Source organism: Lissotriton vulgaris, chromosome 5 (assembly GCF_964263255.1).
Source record: "Lissotriton vulgaris chromosome 5, aLisVul1.2, whole genome shotgun sequence".
Lineage (NCBI taxonomy): Eukaryota > Metazoa > Chordata > Amphibia > Caudata > Salamandridae > Lissotriton > Lissotriton vulgaris.
Window position 1 is genome coordinate 472,033,046 of NC_141693.1, and position 20,609 is coordinate 472,053,654.

Below are 20,609 nucleotides of genomic sequence, written 5' to 3' on the forward strand. Positions count from 1 at the left end.
CTTGTCTCCGAACTCACTCCATGTGTGTGTTTTAGTTCATGTGCTAATCTATTTGATAGGATATGTGTGCACATAAACAGCTGCAATCTTGTGTTCTGTCTAGGTGCTAGTGACTGGCCAGAGAGATTAACAAGGGAGATTGTTGGTTGACCTTGTCTATGGTATTCAGACTAAATACCAGGAAAGGAGCAGAATGTTAAAACATGCAGGTTCCATGTGAAAAACAGATGTGTGCATCTAGTAACATGTGCAAAGTAAAAAATTAGGCCTACTATGTGCATGTTTCGGCTAACATCGGGAAAACTGCAATGGACTGGGCAGGAAACACACAATACTATGAAAACTCAGTAGCTACATAGAATTTCTTTGTGCAACAAATACCAAATAATTGGTTAAAACACAATTAAAAAATTAATATACAACCAATAAAAGTGCAATTGCAAAAGCTCAAGTTAATACAACATTTTAAATTCATAGTGACACAATCAAATCTTCTGTGAGGCATCTACCAAACCAATTGGGCGATAGTAGTTCTATACTTTCAGTGAATAAAACAAAGGTTAAGTAATCGTTAGGAAAACTTTACTTATTCTTTTTATACTTTCCCAACTTAAACTATGCAAATGCTAGGAAGTTATAGTTATAACTTAAATTGATAATTTACGCACCACCTTCAATTTACTATAAGTCGCTCACCTCCGTATACAGTCTTGTCACCTTACTTGCCACACTGCATTAATTATAAATCACACCTTTGCCATGCACTGGTTATACTTGACTTATAAATACTATATCACATTCTATAAAAGTAATGACATCTGAAATTACATAGTTTTTGAGAACACAGTGCATGGTAAAGTGGCGAATTATAATCTGATAGACATTTAGCTGCAGATTCCTTACCTCTGATTTTCCTAGTCATCTGACTGGTTTCTGAAGATTTTTCTTCTAGCGATACCCCTTCACGCCTGTAGGTGGTGTGGTCGGCTCCGCGTGACGTTATCAGTGCCGTTGTGACATTTGCGTCACCTATTTAGGCACCAACTTGGCATGCTGACGTCAGTTCTTTTCTTTCCACGCCATCGTCACATCTGTGACGAGAGCTACCCTATGTCACTTTTTGACAGCCTTTTTTGGATATTTTTTGGACCCTTATTTTGGTGGGTAGGTTTTTCCTCATGTCCAAGACTTCTGGTTTCAAATTGTGCGGTACCTGTCACCGGGTCGTGACGGACACACACTGGTTTCTCTGGTGCCTGGACTGCGACCATGACTCAGTCGTGCGCAGACCGCTGGGCCATGGCTCCTAAAGATTTGAGGGAGCTGTCCCTAAAGCTGCTTACAGCCTGGTGCTTAGCATCATGTCGTTCTCCTTTGAGCTCTAGGTCCCGGTCGATAGGAAGTTCCAGGTACTGCTCCAGAAGTCATAAGTCTTCGCCCTCCCACTCAAAGTCGTTGAATCGGTCAGGTAAGAAGCGCAAAAAACATAAGAAGTTGATGCGTGCTTTGACTTCTCCCTGTCAGTTGGCCAACACGGTTGAGGAGTCTCGACGTTGTAGGCGTCGTTCTGCTCAATGTGTGCCTGGGTCGGGTCTACGCTTCTCCTCGTTCCTGGGAGCCAGAGCAACCCACGTCCAGCTCAAAGAATTTTATGATGCTATGTGCCACGTATATGGGCAGCCGAACTCTACCGGTGAACCAGAGGCTCAGAGGGACCTGCATCTAATTCCTCTCTCGCAGATAGCCCCGCCCTGCCCCCCCCCCTCCTCCATGGATCTGGCGATGGATCCTGACCAACGTTGGTCGTGGAATTGCAACCTGCACCGGCCCGACATCTACTCTATTTAAGTTGTACATCACACACGGGCAAAGCTGGTTTGCAATTGGGGATTTAAGATATGCTCGTATGCTGAAGACGTGCAATTAGACATCTCCATACGGAAGATACAAGATGACACTTGACAGCCTTTCTAGATGCTTCCCTGAGGTCGTTAGCAGGATGAGAATGCATTGCCTAAAGCTAAATGCAGAGAAATCTGAAATGTTATTATTTTCTGGTACCCATCTGATCTGAGTCTCATCATGGTGGCCGCAACACTTGGGGTGCCACAGCTAAGCCCCAAAAAGCTGCTAAAAATGTGGGTGTTTATATTGATGACCATTCAGGAGCAAGTCATTGCCACATGCGGCAAATGTTATCGCCTGCTCAAACTTCCTATACTCTTCTACTGAATCCCGTTAAAGTTGGCGCAGGACCAAAGTCCATGCTCTTGTAATCAGTAGACCGGACTATGGCAATGCCCTATACCTGGGAATGGCCGACTATCTTTTCACCCATTTATAGGTGATTCAAAATATGGTGGCAACGTTTACATGTAAGCTGAAAAAAGGCAAAATTCAAACTGTCCTGCACACTAGTCCTGTGATCCTTCATGCCACAATGGAGTTCTATACCCTCTCAAGAAACCTGAGATCCATCAACCTAGCCTTTGCCAAATCCGCATGGAGCAAAAAAGTTAGATCTGGAGACTGATCTTTCATTCATCTTGAGGCAGCCCACTGGAATCTGTTACCCCTGAACCTTCACCTTACAATTGATTACCTTCGCTTCAGCAAGAAGCTCAAAACTTGGCGTTTTCCGGATTCGTTGCTTTTTTTCTTTGGACTGTTCCCTAATGAATTAGTAATTCATTATGTGACATCAATAGCGCTGTGATATCCCCTTAGGGATGAATGTTTGTGCTTTATATATACTACTAAATAAAAATAAATCAAGAGCTGTGTGGGTAGCAGGAGTTCTGATTGTGTCCTGCTAACCTGGAGATGTAATTCAAGTGCGCAGCTTCTCTCTGTGATGGATTGCAGGGCAAGCAATAGTTTCATTTTCCTTCTGTGACACTTTTGTCACTCATCTATTGTTTACAGTTCGTCTCGTTACTTTGTCAGCTTCCTTCTTTGCAGTTCTTTTTTTTTTAACAAATTTTATTGATAGATCACATAGAAATCGCAGAACTCTGTACCCCAGAGGAATCTGCCAGACATAGCTATATACGTGAAACAACGCAATCCATCATGTCTTTTACATTTGGAACAATGAGATCATTGCAAGTAATAGCCCTCACTCCCCTCCCCCCCCCCCCCCCCCCACTCCCCCCAACTCCCCCCAACTCCCATCCCGCCCGGATCCCCCAAGACGGTTTCTAACAATTCCGGCAATCCATGTACACACAGCCATTGGCACAGCATGCTCAAACATCCAATATCGGGTCTTGTTCCGGCGGAGGCTCTAGCCATATGCCCCTGAATTCGGCCCATCGCTTCCAAATGTTATGTTTACGAGGGCAGCCTCTGGCAAGAAATATGGGCTTCTCCATCCCCATACAAAAATCGAGTCCCCTCTTCCACGCTACAAGTGTCGGGTCCCTCTGGTCCTTCCATGCCCTCGGAATATATCGTTTGGCTACTGTGAGTCCTAGTAACAATCAATGTCTCTTGTAGAGGTTGCCCCCACTCCATTTGGCACATGCAACAGTCCCATGCGTGGTGTGCATGGGAGCACCCAGCCGAGAGCCTCATCTAAGCAATTCAAACCCCATTCCAGAACCTGTCCAAGTGACCACAACTCCACACCGTATGAAAGAAAGTACCCTCCTCACATCCACACCTAGTACAGTCAGGGGACGCAATGAGGCCCGCCCGCCACAGCCTCTGCCGAGTAAAATACACCCTGTGTAGGTATTTGAACTGGATTAGCCTAAGGTGGACAGAGATGGCTGCGCCCCTGGGACCTGCCAGAGCCTCATTCCAATCTTCCTCCTCCAATGTCCCGATATCAGCCTCCCAGGTCTCCTTTAGTTTCTGCAAATTAGAGGAACAATGTATGATCAGGGATTGGTATATGCGTGATATTTTTTTGGGTCTCAATGTCTCACATGAAAACCCGGGCCTCCAGTGGACTGAATTCAGGAAGAGAGGTCAACCCCTCCAAGTATGGGGCCAGAGCATGACTGAATTGTAAGTAGTGGCAGAATTGGGTGCGGGGCATATTATATTCTGTGCTCAGGTCCTGGAACGACTTGAGCGACGTCCCCGTCATGACTTCTACCAATTTAGAAATTCCAATATCGTTCCACCCCGCGAAGCCCCGAAGGGCTGCCAGGCCGGGTAAGCAGCCATTGCGCCAAAGAGGAGTTTCTTCGGTCAGGGTATGCCACCATCCCATCCGCCGCAGAGCTTGCCTCCAAACATCAAAGACCACTTGCATCACCGACGGTAATGCCTTGCGCCTACTAGTCGCGTAGAGCAATGTGTGGGGCTCCATCAGGAACCGCTCCTGTCCCCGTACCACCATTAATTTAATACTAAAAGATGCGAAGCTTGATAATAGGAGAGGACATCAGAAGTCGCCAAACACCACAGTACGTTGACCGAACGCATGTGAACGCCACCCGGACCGAACCACCAACCCAAAGGAATTGCCCCAGGACTGAGTCCACTTGTTTAAACCAGGGAGGCAAGATAGAATAAGGATGGTTTTGCAACTGATAAAGCAGTCGAGGCAAGGCCACCATTTTAAATATGGCCGATCTACCATAAATAGTCAGTGGCATTCTGGACCATATTTTGATATCCGCCCGGGGGGCCGTTCCCACACCGGCACTACATTGCGTTCCCAGGAGACAGCGGGGATCTCGGACAAAAACACCCCTAGATATTTAATGCCCCCAACTGCACTCTGGAGCGCCGATGCCCAGTCTCCAACTGCCGGGCCACTCCCCAACACCCATAGTGTAGATTTGCGCAGGTTCATATTTAGGCCCGAAGTCTCGCCAAAGATTTGTAGGAGACGGGGCCCTGACCTGTTAAGGTCCGTTAAAAAGAACAGGACATCGTCCGCATATAACGCGATTCTATCAGACAGGCCGCGCTCCCACTCGAATCCCCTCATCTGTGCATCCACACGGACCCATGCAGCCAATGGCTCCATGGCCAAGGCAAATAGGTAGGGCGAGAGGGGGAAGCCCTGCCTGGTTACCCTCCCAATGGCAAAGCTAGAGGACGACACCCCAGCCACCCTGACAGAAGCTGGCAAGTCTGTGTACAGCAACCTCACATAGGACATGAATACGGGCCCCAGATTTAGTCGTGGCAGGAGCGAGAACAGATCTGTCCAACTGAGCGAATCGAACGCCCTGTCCATATCGGCCAGGAAAAGCGCCGCCTGCACCCCGGCCGATCGAATCGCCGCCACTGCAACGTGGGCCCGCCTGATATTGTGCTGTGTCGCCCGTTGGGGCATAAAGCCGGCCTGGTCGGGGTGTATGAGATCAGTGATATACGGCAATAACCTATTGGTCAACGCCTTAGCCAAGACCTTGACCTCCCCGTTTAAGAGGGAAATTGGGCGGTACGAGGCATGCTGCTCGGGGGGCCGACCAGGTTTGTGAAACACCACCACCTCAGCATGTCTCCAGTCTGGGGGCAGGCAGCCACACTCCCTTGCCTCTTCTACTACCGCTCTATAATGGGCCCCCAGTTGTAAATTAAAATTCTTAAAGAATTCGCTGGGAACGCCATTAGAGCCAAGGGCCTTCCCAGTGTTCAACTCCCTCAGGGCGACACCCAACTCGTCCTCCGTTGGCGGACAATCAAGGCGGTCTCGGGCTTTATCCGAAACCGCTCGCGGCGGCAGATCAGCTATAAATTTGTCCACTAGGTCTGCAGAGATGCATTCATGCGGCGTATACAGATCGGCATAGTAGGCCGCAAAACCTTCAGCAAGCGTCCTGGGATCTGTGATCAGGGAACCGGTGTCATCTAAAATCTTCGGGAGGGGCTGAGCCTGAGGCTGGCTCTAACACAGTCTATGGAGCATTGTCCCTGATTTATCACCCCATTGATATATTCTACTATGGGTCGCCAGCCACAGCTGCTGCACCTCATCCAGTAACAACGAGGCATAAGACTGCTGTGCCAACAACTGCCCCACTATCTGGCCCTCCCTCTTGATCCTGCTGCGATGTTCCAAATCCCTAATCTCTGCCTCGGCCAGATCTAAGACCTCCCTACTCCTCCTCTGGGCTGCCGCACACCAAGCAATATCTATGCCCCGCATCGTGGGCTTCATAGCCTCCCATAACGTCACTGCATCCCCCACGGTCCCAACATTCTCTGCTAAATACTGTGCTATGGCCTCCCTCATGTGCATTTGGTAATCCTCTAGTTGCAGATGCCAGACAGAGAGGCGCCAACGAAATGGCTGCCACCGACCAATAGTAACAGTCGTGGGGGAATGATCCGACAGCCCACGTGGCAATATGTCCGTGGTCTCCACCCTACCCAGAGATGCCGTAGGAACAAATATGTAGTCCAGTCTGGAGACAGATTTATGGACTGCTGAGAGAAAGGTATATTCTCGCTGTGCGCCATGTATGTGCCTCCAGGTGTCCACCCAGCCCAGATTCCTGATCATATCACTCAGTTTGGTATGGCTAGCTGCCACAGTCTTCCCCCCCCCCCCTCCTCCCCCCTCCACCCAGGCCTGTACCTATCTTGTGCACTGTCTATGACGTCAAGTCAACACCTATAACTGCTATATTCAGGATATCCTCCCATACCGCAAATATCTTTTCCACCAGAGACCACTGTAATGGGGGTGGGGCGTATACACAGCCGAACACAATAGACTCCTCCCCTAATGTACCTTGGACAAATATGAAGCGACCCTGCGCATCTACCCAATGAGTGGAATGGACATATGGGACCCTACGGTGCACCAGGATGGCCACCCCTCTGGAGGCCCTGGCGAAGCCAGCGTGGAAGATCTGATGATAGCCATAGCGCTGGAGGCAAAGTGTTTTATTACCCAGAAGATTCGTTTCTTGCAGCATCAGTACATCCGCCCCCGCCCTCTTGGCCTGTTTCAGGACTGCCCCTCGCTTAATCTTATCCAGCATCCCCCTCACATTCCAACTAAGGACACGAAGTGTGCCCATGGGCCCACCGGCCCCATCATCCGGGCACGACATCAAGGACCCCCTGTATCAAAAAGCCACCACACTCGCCACGTATGTGTACACTCAACCACCATAGCAACATTGCCAGGACCGTGCATCCCCCCCCCAATTCAACTTCAAACATCCCCCGTGTCCCCAACCCCCTCCCCATACCTCAAGAAACAATGAAGTACCTGTTGCGGTGTAGCAGGGTCTCCACCCCCAACTCGGGGTCGATGACCCTCCACACCAATGGATCCCCATAAAACTACCCAACCCCCCAAAAACCTTCAACTACTAGCCCACTACATGGGGGACCCCTCTCCCTCCCCAGTCACCCCCGAGTCACCCACCAGAACACTCAGGCGCTTCAGACACGCTACACCCCCATAGTGACGGGGCACTGTTGCACTCCAGGGCAAGACCCCTAGTCAGAGAGGGCTAAAGTGAGATACCAACAACATGTCTCTTGAAGCTATCCGGTGCCCTTCGTCAGCTTCTCGGCAGCTCCCGTCTCCTTCTCAGAGGCCGTGCCCGATGTAGACCATTGCCTTGACCTGGACCTCCAATTATCCTTGCTCCGCGCTTCCCGAGCGGGCCGCTCCTGTGCCCCACCATGCGAGGAGTCTGAGTCCAACCCCGGGGGTGTACGCACCCACACTGGCACTATTTCATCTGTCCATGTAAACACCTCCTCCGGGAGTCAAAAAAGTGAGTGCGGGACTAAAACACAACCCTCAAATGGGCCGGATATATAAGAGCGTACTGTATTTTCAGATCATGCAGCTGGGCCTTGGCCGCAGTAAAAGACTGCCATTGTTGTACCATACGGGTATAATCTGGAAAGATCAGGATACTATGATTTTCATACAGCAATGGTTCCTTCGCTCTGGCCTGTTTTAGGATCATGTCCATATCGTGGTAATTGAGGAGCCTAGCTATCACCCGAAGCGGCCGTGCCCCCACTGGCGGTTTTTGCATTAGGGCCCTATACGCCCGCTCAATTACAAAGCAACGAGATAAGGTGTCAGGCGGAAGCCAGCTCTCAAGCCACCGCACCAGGAAGCCCTCCATGTCGCCCTTCTCACAGCTCTCTGGCAGACCAACAAAGTGAAGGTTATTGCGCCTGGGGCGCCCTTCCGCTTCCTCCACACGAAGCGCCAGACCCTTTTGGACAGATTCCAGGCTGGCCACCTTGCGCTTAAGGGTTGCAATATCGTCCTCTACCCCAGAGATGCGCGTCTCGGCCTCTGTAATACGGGAGACCGCATTCTGCAGATCTTGGCGCAGCAGAGTAACATCCGACCCCACCGCCCCGATCTTTGCATCCAAAGCATCCCGGGACTGGGTGATGGCCGCCATAAGTGCCGCATTGTCCGGCCCAGCATCTTGAGGCCCCCCGGAGGCCCCCGCGCTTCCACTAGGCCCCGTAAATTTGTCAATCGGTCCATGCTTAGGGGCCCCCCCACCACCAGCGCCGCGTGTCATGGCTGCCCGGCAGCTGCTGCGCAGAAGTCCACCGACCAAACCCTCCGGATTGTAGCCTGCGACTCCACCCAGGAACCCACTGCGGCCCGGTCTGACCGCCGATATGTCGGGCAAGGAACCCCTCCGCTGCTGCTATGGCCAAGAGCGTCTCCAGTCAGGTCACCCCGATCAAAGGGCCACCCCCTCGCTATTCACTGTTGATATGAGCCCCTTAAAGTCACTCCTCCACCACCAGCCACTAATGTAAACGGGGCCAAGACCACACCAACCGGCCTCCGACGACAGCGCCCCCTCTCCAGTAGGGAGTCAGTCCAAAGTAGTTCCAGGGGCCCCAGGGCCTTCCGCTCCGCTGTCACAGTCTCCGCGGCTCGTCCCAGTCGCCGTGCAACCAGCCCTTGGCCCCTTCACATATCACTGACCGCAGGTCTGCCCCTCACTCCGACACCAAGTGGGCGCCGCATACCTCCTCACTGTAGACGCTGCTCGGCCAACCCCACTCTGGACGGTCCGCCACCAGATCCAGGGTCGAATGGCACCCCGAGGGAGCACTCCAGGTGCCAGCCCCCTCCTAACCGCCTAGGCCAGGTGCGCCGACCCCGCCCGCGTACCTGGATCCGGGGCCGGCCAGCCACCTCGAGTTCCACTCCTACAGCGGGGGCCCCCAATGTTGTGCCCGGGGCCCTAACGATCCAGTGACCGCTCCCAGCGAGTGCCTACAAGGGCCAGGCCCCCAGCGCCCTCACGAGCCAACAGCCGGGCCTCACGAAAATCGAGGTCGCCGGCTGCTGCTGGGGGCGCAGGCCGCACCCCCCACTGCCGACTCTGTTGGGGTCTCAGGGCGTCCAGACGTCAGGGGCCCCACAGCCATCCGCCCGCTCAGTCTAAGGAGGCGCCACCTCAGGATCGATGCAGGGAGGGCTGGCCCGCGCCGACGATGTCGCCCCTTCACTCGGGCCGGACTGCACCACTCCTCCCCTTCGCTAAGGCTGTGCGCCGGCCCAACCAGCTAGGGCCGCGCCAGCCAGTGGGGATCCCAGACACCTCCAGATAGCACTGGGCCAAACGCGATCCTTTGCCGATGCAGGTCTGCCGCTCACCGTCTGTGCCCCGGGTGCCGCCTCTCGCCTCTGGCCGGGGTTGCCAAACTCGAGCTCCCCGGCTGCTGCTGGCCTCACAGGCCTCGCTGTTCCCGTCCGCTGCCACCTAGCCCCTGGGGCACCAAATCCGCCAGAATATCGCTCATGGGGGCCTGCTAATATCCGACTCAGGACACCACCCTCGGAGTCACAGTTGGGTGGGGACGGCAGGATAAATAGACGGATAACTGGCCGGCGGGGATGGAGCTCAACTAAGCTGTGCCGCCATGCTGGCTGTCCAAGCCACACCCCCCTTTGCAGTTCTTTTAAGCAACTCTTTGCAGCATGAGTCACTTTCCTGTTACAGGGCGGCGTTTGTTTCTCTAAACCTGTGGACGCGCAGCTCACGAGAAGATGTATTTTTGCATACGTTCTTTATGGAGGAATGAATAAGGACTTATACACTCTGGTTGCAACTTTTCTACAATTTGCAAAACATTTCTTAATGGCGAAAGCTCCCTACCCCCTCGCTAAAGGGTCAGACTCATTGGTCCATAGAACTGACATTTGGCAGCCTCTGTTTGCCCTTGTACAGTGTTTGAAGTGGGTGTTACTCCTTCCAGAAACTTCCTCCACCCCCAATTCAAATCTCCTAAGCTCCCAATTTCACTCCTGCCAAATGTTTCCATAGATTTAAATGTCAGCTGGTTCCTAGCAAACCTGCCTCACTCGCCCAGCACTGGTTCATCTTCAAGGACTTCAGTCATAGTTACGCATCACATTCTACAAACTGATTCACATCAGTTGACTTTAATAGCATCACCTTTCACGAGGTTTCATCATCCTCAACAATGTTGCACCTCTACGGACATAAAGGTTATACTGTCCCAACATTATTTCACCCACTCTGACTTTAGTGTCATTACTTTTCAGTGGGATAGACTAGTAGTTTATTGGTTCCAGGACCTCAATGGCTCAAACTTGTGAATTTGGCTTCTACAAGGGTTCACCTCAATTTTGACAGCGCTAGTTTGCCCTGTTTGGCATTTTATTTCATGAGTCCCAGGACAATCGGGGGATTTAGAAGCTCATGTGATTCCGAGCTGTTGTTGCCCCGGGACTTAAACTTGCCATTAGATCAAAAACTAAACAGCAACACTTACTTAAGAAGATAATGTTGGTTTACATACTTGGGTCTGAACTGACATCACATAACAGATTACTGTCTAGCCAATATTTTGGTTTGGAACTAGAAAAGTACTTACGCTACAACACACAGTGGAAGCTTCTGACCAAAATCAATAGAGAGCATTCAGTAGTGGCATTAATGGGAAACTGTATCCATGGTAATCTGAGGGACAGTTTTTCATAGTGAAGTGCATTGGCAGTTTGCCCAGTGAGGGGATCTTAGTGGGACTAATGGAGTCGCTTGTGTGGTTTAGATCGCTCACAGGACCGTTTTAGTTCTTCAAAAATGTGTGCACGCTTCCTTTCCTTCTGGGATGAAATGCAGTACTTTTCTGTCCTTGGTGAAAAGTTTTTCAAGCTCTTTCAGGATGTGCCCGCAGACATGACTGATCAGATGAGGCATTTCTGTACTGGGTGGTGTGCATGCTGCACAGCCCATTTAGGATGTTGCAGGCCTGGCCACGGCGCAGCAGACTAGCTCATGCTTCAGTATAAGGGCACTAGTGCCTGCAACCATAAGCAAGTCGAGGCAGCGCCAGGTCTGAGGAGGTTATTCTGGGTAGCATTGTTCGTGGGCCTGATCTTGCTTGATTGGGATTTGCTTAGGACTAATCACTTAACTCAATGTCCAAACAAGCTAGGTGCCCACCCTAGGTTGAAGAGGTGAAAACGTAGTGCGGGTGTAATCTCCTTCATTAGTGTTGATCTTCGTGTTGTACTTATAGATCCTTCGTAACCCTACCGGGTAGCTCTTGATGTTGCCGAGAAACTCTTTTCTTGTTGAGTTCCAAGGCATATGAGACCTCACTCCTAGCAAAACAATGCAGGTCTCATCCTTGCTTGTCGTATTGACAGCATCTGTTCATCTCACCTAGGGTGTTTCTCAGCCCCCCTCTGCTTCAGAGCAGCGTCTTCTTTAATGCCCCTCCTGAAAAGTCAGTAGACTCTGACTCTCTCCCTCCCATGAAGTGAATTCTAGGCAGCCCATCTGTCCGCTTAAAAGCACTATCACCACCACCCTGGAGCGCAAGCAATCTCCTGGGTGTTACTGATGGGGGACCTTAGGCTTATGGTTGGCAAATTGTGGCACACTAACTGGAATTTTCTGTCTCATATTTATAGTTGAGTTGCAGCCATTGCTTGGGTATACCGGCCTTTCAGTTTGTGTGACTGCTTCTGGGTACTTCTGCTCATTTACTATTTCCATGTAGACCGGCCCAGCCATGGTCTTTGTCTCAAGGGTGTGCAGAAAGGCACAGGAGCAGTCTCTAGTCAGGGGCAACCCAACACAAGAGTACAGAGGCAAGGAAACTACCTGTTAAGTTGTGGGGGAGAAGGGATGCACTTCTAGAGAACTCTCTGCCAGAAAATTATAGGGGAAACTCCCTACCTTCAAAGAAGCCCTTCCTTAAACCACCTCTCTGACCGGCCTGGGCGCTCTCTCTAACCTTCCATCTTGGATGTAACCAGGCAGAAGCAGTACAAAAAAAAAACCAGTGGTTATAGGCATGTTTTATTTGTGCTCCCCATTCACTTTTTGGCATCTGTTTCCCAAATTAATGGGTGAAGGACCAGGCTGGAGAGGACTTGCAGACCAAATTTAAAACATGTGAGAGGTCTGTTAGGCCACCCTCCTTAGTAGGTCATGGATAGAAAGTCCTGTCCTTTGCTGGGATCGGTATTGCTGCCACTAATGTCAATTCTTTAGAGCCCCTTGAGCTAACAGTAGCCCTACTTCATGAACGGAGGGTACTGCGCATGGTGTGCCTCCATGCACAGATCTCAGCTCTAGATCTTAGTTCTTCTCACAAATGCACCTCATGCACACATGCATGATCATTGCGTATGGGTTGAAAAGCTATAGCTTACTATGACATATCCAAGAGCCATGCAGGGGGCGTTCTCCAAGCAGAAATCCCCCCCCCCCCCCCCCCCCTGCCTTCAAAGCTTAAATTCCTCTCCCTTCAAAGTCACCAACCGCTCGAAAGGCTTGTTAACTGTGTGGGCTACGAACTTGGTGCAAAACAACTAAGGTCTGAACCTGTTGAGGGCCCATACTTTAGCACAGCACTCCGTTTTTTCAGTGTTTGCCCAGTTCTGCTTTTAGGCAGAAAGCCACAGCTTATTAAAGGAAATACAGTCTCCCCGCCCTTGTCGATGAACTGGGCAAGAACTTCTCTCTTTCCCTTGTTGGAAGCATCTCCCTGCCTAATGTATGATGGACTGCAGCGGGGCCTTCAAGTTCTTGAGAGCCATGTAGGGGACATTTCTTTGCTCCAAAAACTTTAAATGCATGATGCACCAGTTTTAATTTAACCGCACACAGTGCCATTAATGGCATAATAATGTTGATGTTGTTCATGAAATGACTTGGAAAGAGAACTGGTGCATGGGGCAGCTGCCAGGGAAAATGAAATACCGTTTCCTTGTATAAGCAGAATAAATTCCTTTCTGCAAGCGTGGCATGTTAAAAAAAAATATAATAATCAATTCCTTTGCCACTTTTTGTAATTTGTTTCTTGTGATGACAAAAATGCCTCTGCCATTATTTGCTCTCCAGGGCTGTGGCCATATATTTGTGGAGGACAAAATGGCTCATTTCTCTAGATTGGCAGTGAACAGCGGTCCCTATCATTCCCACCTGCTGTCATGGAAATGCCAGTCACTGTGTAGCTGGAGCACACCCACAGGACTTTGGGAAACCCCATGCTGACCTTTAGCTTTGTGCAGCTGCGCCAGCGTTTAGTGCCAGCCACTGATGGTCATTACTGATTGTGGGTCCATTGCAACTACTTGCTGTGAGAAGGGTCCTTTAAAACTAGCCACTAAGATAAAATAATCGGAGGCAATGGATGCATATATTTCCTAATACAGGTGTGTTTGCAGGCTTAGAAGGGGCAGCTTCATACCTCATTTCTGGGATATCCACATAAGGTAGATTTGCATAGAGTGACACTCTATGGAAATTTACATAGTTGGAGGTTGTTCAGAAAATCTAGCTTGGCTCTGCCCTTTAAGCACCTATGTTTGGCATTCCTGGGCTTGGACCATATCATAACATGTCCCCTTATGATGACCGTGCTGGGCACATCATCGTTGCGAAGGTTACTCTTAGCTGACACAGAATAAGCAGTCCACCATCAACCTCCAATGGTCAGGCTATGTAGTCTCCATGTACCCCTTGAAAATATTCTTGTGTCTGGGAGCAAATAAACCTTAAACCTTTTCCACCACAGTGTTCTGCATGACGTTTCCACTGAGCTCTGGAGCACTACCAGGTATTAATTTTAGCAAGCTTTTGTTCATGCTTGGATTTTGCTGCAATTTTTATCTCGGAGAATTTGGCAACCATATTGTTTGCAGTTTCTATATAAACTGCACCCACAGCTATATTTGCTTTGCCCCTGTGCCCCTGAAAAAAAATACCTATGTAGAACCCTCACTTCTGACTTAGTGGATCACTCTTCGGAATTTCTTTTTTTTTTTCCCCCATAACAAAATGTTATTGTCGACAGACACAACATCCCTGGAGAATCCAGGGTTACCGATAGCACAATAGACATAGTAGTTATAGTGATGCCAACATTTATAGTAGCCTAATATAGCAAATTGGAATGTAAGGATATCTGGATTAAAACTAAAACAAAAAACACCAGTGCCATAGTCCCAATAGGTAGCCTGACATACCAGATGAATGCAAGCATATTTATAAACTAGTTTGTTGCTCATCATCTGATTATCATGTCAAGCCCTCATTATTTAATGCAGGGGGGATGTCTCCAAATAAAGTCTCCAATAGTCTGCCCACCACTTCCATATCTAAGTGTGTTTCTGGGATCACCCCCTCGCCTTGAAGATTGGTATTTCCAGCCCCATGGAGAAATCGAGACCCCGCTTCCAAGCCCCCACAGATGGCGGTAAAGCTTCCTTTCATGTCTTGGCAATATCTTGCTTCACCAACGTAAGTGCAAGGAATAACAAATGGCGTTTATATCTATTGCCCTCTGTTAGAAATGGGGATCTCTGGTTGGCTAAGGCTTGCGCCAAAGCAAGGCAGCGACCACCACACTAGTCAGGGAAAGGGAGTCACACGCCAAAGATAACCCCCGCTCACCCCCTTAGTAGCTTGGCACGAGCAGTTAGGGTTATTCAGGAGGCGATGTGTAAAGCATTTGCACACCGCACACAATAACAACATACTAGGCACACCACAAAAGGAACTCCACACAAGGTTATATATAAAAATAACCTTTGTATTATCATAAAACACATTAGATGGTAATCACACAATATACACTGTACCAACTGGCACGGGAAATATTTACAGGGGATTATTTACACAGGACAGGGCCATGTGGGCCACTGTCAGAATTGTCACTTGGTAAAAATAGTAAAAATAAGAATAAATCAGGTACTTAGAACACAGCCAGTAATCACTGGCAGACACTAAACTCAGCGTCAACCTGTAACATAAATCATAACAGGCACAGTATCACATAAGGCGAGAACTCTATTCTGCGCCAACCTCATAAGTCTAAATATAGTAGACCATAATCTCCTAAACATAACTTGCATTAGGAAATAAACTTAATAACATAACCTGCAGTAGGGAATAAATCAAACCTAGACCAACAGTAGAGAATCACAATAAAACCTAAGACTGCAGGCAAAACTTAACAAGCATAAAAGCACATCTATAAGCATAAATCAAGGTGCATAACACATACTATAAACATCACATTTCCTAGCACCTATATAACTCACACAAGGGCCTTGTGCCCTATAAACCTAATAATCCCCAGGGCCAACTGGCCATCTCTAAGGGGCTAAAATGCCCTTTGTCCAAAGTCAGGGAGCGCTGCCAATGTAGTGACAGTCAAGGTGCGCACTTGGCGCAAACCTAAACGTTGCAGCTGCCCACTACTTGCTGGGCAGTTGGCAATCTCAAATGCAGGTCTAAACGTTTCAGCTGGCACTAAGTGCTGCACAGCCTTGTAGGCAAAGATGGGCAAAGGAGTGTGTCTCACTCCTGGATTCAACACATGTCCCCTAAAGAAGGAAGAACCTAAACGGTGCAGCTGCCCACAACTTGCTGGGAAGTTGAGAAAATGCGGCATGGGCTCTCAGAGCCCTTTAAACAAATGTGCAAAACTTTGGAGCCACAGGCTCTGGAAATGAAACATGTCTCTTGGAGCACTGGTGATAACAATAAACTATGCGCCAGCTAGAGAAAGGAACTGGCCCCCAAGCACTGTGGGGTGCGCTGGCGCTAGATAAATATGCACCTGGTGGAGCCACTAGGCTCTAGGAATAATGATGCCAAAACAGAACTTGCCCCCGATGAACTGTGGGGCCCATGAGCCAAAGAACTCGCCCCCAATGTGGGAGCAGCCGAGGCTGCTCGAAATGCGACAATAGCCCTGTGCCTCGAAGGGCACTAAGCAACATGGAGCCCCCAATCACCAGACTGCTCAGGGGTGCTCCGGGACTCTTCTGCACATGCGGTGGGGGCAGGCACCGGCAATGTGCTTTGAGCCCCCTCCGCCTTCCAGCTGCACTCGGTGGCACCTGCGGGGCTCTCCCTCAGTCATGGGAGCCCCGCGAAGGCAGGCGCCACCGTTCTTCCACTGGGAGGCTTCAGGTGACTCCTCCAGGCTGCTGGGCGTGCACGGGACTTCCTCCTCCTAACGGGAAGTTCCGCCCGCCGCCCGGCACCTGGTGGCCTGACTTCCGTTTTCGCCGCAGGCTGCGGCTGTGAATTCTCCTTTGGAAAATATGGGGTGGGCTCCCTCGAAATGAAAATTAAAGCTGGCCTGCGGGTGGGCACTCGCTGAGGCTCCCATAAGCGGGGTGGGCACCCGCATCAATTTAGAAGAGAAAACGAAGACGCAGGGTGGGCACCTGCGCACGGGGCATAATCCAATAAAAGGCAAGCGGCCATAATGCAGGGTGGGCACCTGCACCTAAATATAAAGATAAGCGGGGTAGGCACCTGCAAGGTCGGTACCACTGGGAACAATCTTCCATGCGTGGTGTTTCTTTACTTTCTTTAGTTTCAAAAGTCAGTCAACAGCGTGGCATGATGACCATCCTGCACCCGGCAATAATGGAAGATTGTTCTCCTACCCAAAACAAATGATTCTGCTGACCTTAAAAGTATATGTGCGCACTACAGACGCCAGTACTAAGATGGCATTCACAAGCATTGATTTCTTTCAGGGTTTTTTGGCTGCATCTTACTATTTTACACAAGAGTCTTGCTCTAGCAAACACTATTGTCCTAAAGATGTTCTGAATGACTGAAGCCATAAGACCGAAACGTCAACCTCATCTTCTATTCCGGAGTAACTGTGTCAAATGTCTTGCGACATATATTTTCATTATGACACTTGTCGAGTTATATATTGTTGTGGAATAGTTGTTGGTCATGAATTGTTAGGGTAATTTATTTTTACCTACTTTTCATGATCTTTTGCTGACTTTATTCATGTGTTTGTACTCCTTTTTAACTATTACTTTATATAAACAAATTTGTACCTTCAAAAGTTTAGGATTTACAGTGTTTTTTGTGCTGATCAGTTTAATTGAGTGAAGTTGTCTAATGACACATGAGGGTTTGTTCCAGATGGACTAATCTTATAAGTAATTCCATATTCAATTAAGTCTATTGCAAGTAAATTCTCTTGTAGGCACCCATTCTTTTTACTGTATTGCCCAAGCCTACAAGGGTTTATTGGGTTTCTCAATTTATTTACCAACTTCTAAAAATGGCATTTCTAAACTAACCACAATAAATCTGTGCACACTATTGTGCAGCATTTATTCTCACAAGTTCGCACATACTAAACTTGACCCTGAACTCCCCTCATTTCAGGAACTACTATGGACACACATATCCCCCATGAATTCCTAGGGGAGGGCAAGCCCATTTCACCACACGCACTCAGAGTGCGCATGCATTTTACCCTGGGCAACAGTGCTAAAGTGTGCAGAGGACTAAAAACACTACCACCATGTCAGAGGCTAAAGGCAAAAAGTCCAGGGGTGAACCTGCCAAAAAGGGCCCAAGTCAAACACCCCCTTTCCCCTCTGTGATATGTAGCCTAGCCAAGCATGTGGAATAGCTCATCCCAAGACTTCTGAGAGACAGGTTATCTCCCCACGGCAAAACCGTAACAGCGCCATGCATTGCCAGATAGTATGTATGACAGTGCCCTCCGCAGCCCTGCAGCGCAGGCAAAGAGGGGAAGCGATCAGTCCCACTCCCCAGAGCCTATAACGGGTGAAATAAACCTGTGGAGATATTTGAATTTTATAAGGCGGAGGCATGCTGCAATGGCTGCACCACATGGGGACTCTAGCGCCTCAACCCAATCATCGTCGTCTATAGGACCAAAATCTTCCTGTTTTGTTGAGTGTAGTGGGGCCGTTGGTCACTAGTGTGCGGTATATTACTATAATTTTGTGATGACCCATTTCTCCCATAAAGACTTTGGCCTCGATGAGGTTAAAGTCCGTTATAGTCTCTTTGGGGTGCTATGTAGGGGGAGAATGCATGATGAACTTGAAGGTATCTGTAGAATTGCGAACGGGGCATGTCATATTCAGTTTGTCACCCGTGAAAGGATTTCAGGGTCTGACCATGTAGAACCTCCCCAATCGTTGAGATACCAATGGCCTCTCAGCCCGCAAATCCATGCAGCCCAGACAGTTGTGGTAAAAGGCGGTTGTGCCAAAGAGGGGTCTCCTTAGTCTATGTACCCCACCATCCCATCCTACGCAGCGCTTGTCGCCATGTCCAGATGCTGTCCTAGTTGCGGGCGGTAGCGTTTTAAGTACCGGACCAGAGTATAGGATTGTATGTACTGATTTGGTGTCCATTAACCAGCGCTCGACCACATAAGCTGGATCTCGTCTATCACCATACCACTAGACGTTTAAAATAAGGTGTGAAGCGGCATGATATGCTTGAACATCTGGCGTTGCGATGCCCCCGTAATATGTGGATTGGAAACAAGTTCTTAGAGCCACACATGCGGAGCCCCCGCCCCAGAGGAAGTGACCAAGAATTGCATGTAATTGTCTGAACCATGGAGGTAGTATTGGCTAAGGGTGATTTTGAAGTTGATAGAGGAGGTGAGGTAAAGAAACATCTTAAAAATGGCAGATCTGCCAAACTGGGATAGTGGCAAGTGTGACCAAGAGCGCACTTGCTCTTTGACCTGCGTCCACAACTGGGCCAGATTCCTGTGCTACGAAATGGATTGAGAACCATCATGCCCTCTGGAGAAAAAAGCATATTATAAATAATTATAACCACTAGGATCCCTCTTTTTACAAGCTTGGGACCCTCTACAGGCACTCTTAAATTATGAAGGCAGCCCCATTATGGCTCATCACCCAATATGCCTCTCCCTCTTTTTTCACCAGATGAGGGACTAATATCCATTTCATTTTTTTTGCATGCATCATTAGGTACACATACAGGAACCCATTGATACACCTTAACAATGGAATGGAACATCTTGGAGGCCTTATCAAAATGTGTGGATCCATTGTATCCATTTTAATTCTTCTTGCTCTCCCCAAAAAGTACAGAAGAGTGTTCCACAATTGTGCTTGAATTATTCAGCACAACAATACTGATTACATATCTTTTAGATACCACTATTCACATATGATATTATTGTGTTTCAGGCCCCAGTAATTTTCTTTATTGAACATTCAGGGATTTCATAAAGCAGAACCCTCTATAATTCAATGATTAGAGAAAGAAATAGGTGACTATGATACTTTTTAAATAACTCTTTTTCTTGTTACCTTTTGAGCACATATCACGCTGCAGCATTTGACACATGCAAAATTACTCTGTTTAGCATGCTCTTCTCTTGAACATGCTCTTTAATAGAAATTAATTTCTCAATTAATCAATCACTAGATACAAAGAGAAAACACTGGGAGGTGTTTCATGACAAAGTATGTTTTGGCACATTCTTTCCTCTATTTGCATATTCTATTCTTCAGAATATGGTTTTAATTGCACTGATCCTGCATGCTTTTAGCTCGAATAGATCCCCTCAAACACACTGAACTGTTTCATCTATAACGATTTATACTTTTTTTTTTTAAACATACTTTATTCAGGACTGCAATATCAAAGTCGGTGCAAGGAACATCATGAAGAGACAGTCGTTTTGTACTTACAGTAATTACAGGATATACTTATCATGAATCTGCCCTATTCCTTCCGTAATGTTGAACAGGAAACAGAGGAAAATGGTATCAGTAGGCAATGTAATTAGCGAGCCATTTCAGATATGACGGATAAATGCACAGCATAAAGTAGTTACATTTCCAGTCAACATGAACAACAGATTCAACCCCGTCCCGCCCTTCCTAACCGTCCCCACCCTATCCCTGCTCCTGGTCGATCGATGTCTACATTAGTCGTTAGGATCTGAAAGGGGATGCCATCAACGCTGTGCTAAGGGAGTCCGCAGTGAACATGGAACATGACTTGTATGGCGGGGCCCCAAAACCTATCCTGAAAGAGTCGTATTCTGACTCTGTGTTATGGGGTCGGGGCATCCCCTGGGGGCAGTAAATCAAGCGATTTGAACTCATTTAACATGATCTCCCAGTCCATGGAAATGGGTTGTTTTCGAAGGTCCCTTACTTCTTCTCTCCGGAGGGCTGCACCTTCGGCCTTTCCTCATTGTATCATGTCATCTTGCCAGCTGGATAATGCTGAGCATCTAGGGGATTTCCACCTCATGGTGAGGGCTCTAATTGCTAATATGATGGTCAAGTCTGTGAACTTCAGTAGTACCTTCTGGACCTTTGAACGTCTGCGGAGGCCCAC